Here is a 4,115-nt window from a genome sequence, read left to right as displayed (position 1 = left end):
TTCCTCTCCTCATCCATGTGCATATGGGACTTAAGTGTCACAGAGTGGCCTTGTGGGCTGTGCCTCTCTTATGTGTCTATTTTTATTCTGAACTTATACAGGGTCAGATGGGTCCCCACAGAGACTAGGGAATGGGACCCCTATCCTCACATGGCTGGAGAGCATGGCTGCAGTGAGATGAGCAGGCAGGAAAGAACAGCATGTTCCCCGAGAGCATGCTCACCACAAGAGAAAGGGAAGCAGGACCGGGGCCAGGCCGTCAGGACCATCAGCAGGGGCAGCTGGCATGGATACCTGGCGGCTGCCAGAACCCAGGGCCAGTGTAGAACTCTGGGTGGGCCTTGGGAGAAAGCTGTATCTCTCTCTCTCTCTCTCTATTCTATTATCTATCTCTATTATCTGTCTATTATCTTTCTATTATCTATGTATATCTATCTATTATTCATCTGTCTGTCATCTATCTATATTTAGACAGGGTCTCACTCTGTCGCCCAGGCTGGAGTGCAGTGACACAATCATGGCTCACTGCAGCCTCTACTTCCTGGGCTCTCAAGCCACCCTCTTACCTGAACCTCCTGGGTAGCTAGGACTACAGGTGCAGGCCACCATGCCTGGCTAATTAACAAAAATCTTTTTTTGTAGAGATGGGGTCTTGCTCTGTTGCCTGGGCTGGTCTTGAACTCCTGGTCTCAAGCAATCCTCCTGCCTCGGCCTCCCAAAATGCTGGAATTACCAGCATGAGCCACCACACCCAACCTAAAGCTGCATACTTCTGATTAGAGGTACAATACTTAGGTCCCAGACAGATGAAATGTCCTTCTTCTCGCCTCACAGAGCCATCATGCACCACCGCCCCCCCCCGCCCAAATCAAGCAGACATCCATGGCTAGACTAGACAGCAGAGTGAGCCTTTCCGAGTTTCTGCTTTCTTTGCAGGTAGCAGCCATATAGCCTCAAAAGGCCTGAGTTTTAGACAAGTGTGTACAAACCTAGGTGTTCTTGGGAACATCCGGGAATTAGACCCTTGGCTAAGCGGGTGGGGACTCATGTGGGTTGGTCCGTCTGTGAGCAGGCGGTGCAAAATCATTCCTGGCAGCCTCATGAATAAATGAAAAAGATAGAGTCTGGTTGGTAGCTCACTTGGGTGGATTTAGAGCTTCTGAACAATGGTTTGTAAAGGGGTTGCTGGGATCCCAAATCTCAGTCTTTCTCCTCTAGAAGGGGCACCTGGTATTGTACCAGAACACTCTGTTCTAAACCCTGTTTAATTCGACCATTTCATCTATGACGTGGACGAAGATGCAGACAGCAGGATGATTAAATTTCTAGATGACAGAAGGGATAATTGAAGTTCAGAGAGATAGCTGAAGATTTGAAAGCATCCTGAGAAGCTGAAAGGATGCCTGAAACAAACAAGATGAAATTTAACAGGACCAAATATTAAGCCCTATATTTAGGTAATAAAAGTGAATTATGTAGGTACAGTATGGGAGAAGCATGACTTGGGAGAATTTCGAATTAAAATCCTGCGGCCGGGATGCTCTGAGCGCAGGCTGCCTGATGGGGGCAGCAGAGAGCAGGGTGCGGGAGGGGCCCGCAGGAGGGGAATGGAGCCAGCAGCTGAGGCCCCGGCAAGGGCAGCCATGGGTCTGGAGTTGGAACGGGACAATGCGCCATCAGGCCGGCAGAAGCTGGCAGATGAGGGCCGAGTTGTGGCACACAGGTGCCAGGTATGTGAGTTGTCTGCATCCAAGTGAGACTGGGTTCCCTTTGTCCTGGGCCACTTGTGTCCCAGGACTGCCTGCTCTGGTCAGCTGGGATCTACCCCTTCTCCAAGGTGGTTTCCAGTGGCCACACGCTTCAGTAGGGGCAGAGAATGGAAATGACAAAATGACAGAGAACACAGATGGGTGATAGCCAGGGGCTGGGGGAGTGTAGAATGACGGGATCTATGTGGAGAGGGAAGAGTTGCCCATCTCGATTTCCAGTGTTGGTGAAGTAATCAAAGGGCACAGAACTATAGACACACATTGTAACCAAGTCAGTTTCCTGGTGTAGCATAGTTATGTAAATTGTAACTGTTCAGGGGAAATGGGCAAGGGTCTGTGAGATTGCTCTGTACTATTTTTACAACTTCCTGTGAGTCCAGAAGTGTTGTTTTAAATTAAAAGGAAACAAGAGCCAAGCTTTTCTCTGCAATGAGAGGGCTGGAGGTTGGGGGATGGGGGGTGCAGGGGCAGATCTTCATTCACTTGCAGGGGAAGCTATCTGTTAGGATAGCCTGTGGGGAAGGTGGGGGAGGACTTGTATGCAGAAGGCCACGGTCCCTGGCCTTTGAAGAGCCTGTGACAACGGGCCCAGGACATTAGGAATGTAAAACTTAAGCCAAGGCTGTTCCTCTGACCCACGTGCCCTAGGTGGGTGGAGGACCCGGGAGGCACCAGAGTCTTGGGTTCCTGCCTACAAGTTTGGTTACTTGTTGCCAGGGAGAAATGCTTGGGCATTTAATTCTAGGAAGGGCACTGAAAAGGCCTCTGATCCAGCCTGGGAAAACCCATCCCGAGTTCTCTAAGAGCTGGTAAAGTCACATGTTAAGATCTTCTGCTTGGGAACTTAGGAGGGGTTAGAGTCCCAGGGGAGACACTGCCTCTCAATCTCAGTCCAGCACTGGCCCATGCAAGGACCCGCTGTGAGGATGCCTCACCGGGAGGCCGATCCCTGCTTCTGTTCCAGGGGAGGCCCGAGGCAGAAAGTACAGAGGGATGCTGCTGGCTGGGCCTCCACAGGGGCCCTCAAGGCCTCTGAGGAGGTGGCTGCCCATGCCGGCTATGTCCTGGCCACTGTTCTCTGCAGGCTGCTTCCCTTCTTGCCTGGGGCCCAGGAGGGGCCAGCCACAGGCCTGCTTTTGAGATCAGTGTGATTTAAAAATGGGTTTTCTGGAGAAGACAGAGTGTCAAGCAATTCTGCGAGGCTGTCAAGAGGCAGCTCCTTCCCCTGATGGGAGGCCAGGTGGCTCCCCAGGTGCTTCCTCTCCCAGAGTTGCTGGGAAATATGACTTCCTTTATACCCATAGGCTGGTGGCCTGGTTGCTGAGGGTTGCTTGGGTGCTGGGGGCTCCTCTGCAGCCCACCAAGTCTGGTTCCCAGGACAGGAGCCTCACTTATGCCTCAGTGCCCACCTCACTTCATTCCAGAGGCCCCCTTCCCAGAAGCCTGCACCAACTCCTTTTTTTCCCATAGAGTCCTAGAGAATTCAGGCTCTGTACCTGACATCCCTACTGTTACCATTGGCTCCACTGAGTGCCTGCAGCCCCCTCCCATGATGGCATATCCCAGCCCCTTGCTGCCATCACAGCCACTGAGAAGGGGTCTTTGAGTGACAGCTCCTTTGGTGCCTCCATTACCCCCAGTGCCAGCCAGGACCTGCCATTTCCCTGCTTCCCTGGGGCCCCGTTCTTTTGTATTCTGAGCATGCCAAGGAGCTGGCACCAAGTGGTCATAGATTTTGATCTCTATTGGCAGCAAAAGCCCAGGAAGGACTCTGTCCAGAAGGGAGGACTTGACGGGATTCTGGGGCTACGGCTCCAGGTCAGTGAGGGGGGTGGGCAGAGGGAGGAGGCTGACCTCCCGCAAGCTGGAGGGGATGCTAAGGAGGGAGTGGAGAAGGATCGCATGTTGTGGGTCACTTCCACCCCCATAGTCCACTGTTGTGGATGGTATCTGGGGGCAAGTTTGGGTTTGGTGCTCCTGTGTTCATCAGAGAAGAAAGCCGGAAGTGACGTGCTGGTGGCTCAGGTGTAGGAGGGGTTGGATCCCATCTGTCATGTGCTTTTGCATTTGGCTTTTTATGGAGCCTGTGAGGCTCACAAGTGCTCCTCCTTGAGCCGAGCTGGTCAGAGACCAAGGCTTGTTTATTCTGCAGCCTATTTCAGATCATGCGTTGGGGGATGATCAAGGAGGGTAAAGTATGTGTTGCAGTTCTGCCCAGGACTGTAGGAGAAGCAGCATCTGGTGGCTTAAGGTACTGGATCCCATCAGCTGCTGCAAATTTATGTTGCTGTGTGAGGGTGTGGGTGATGTTGCCTTTGCTGTTCCCCTATTTCCCTTCCTGGGCCG

The sequence above is a fragment of the Papio anubis genome, chromosome 8 (genome assembly GCF_008728515.1).
Source record: "Papio anubis isolate 15944 chromosome 8, Panubis1.0, whole genome shotgun sequence".
NCBI classification, from domain to species: Eukaryota; Metazoa; Chordata; class Mammalia; order Primates; family Cercopithecidae; genus Papio; species Papio anubis.
This window is presented reverse-complemented; position numbering follows the sequence as displayed.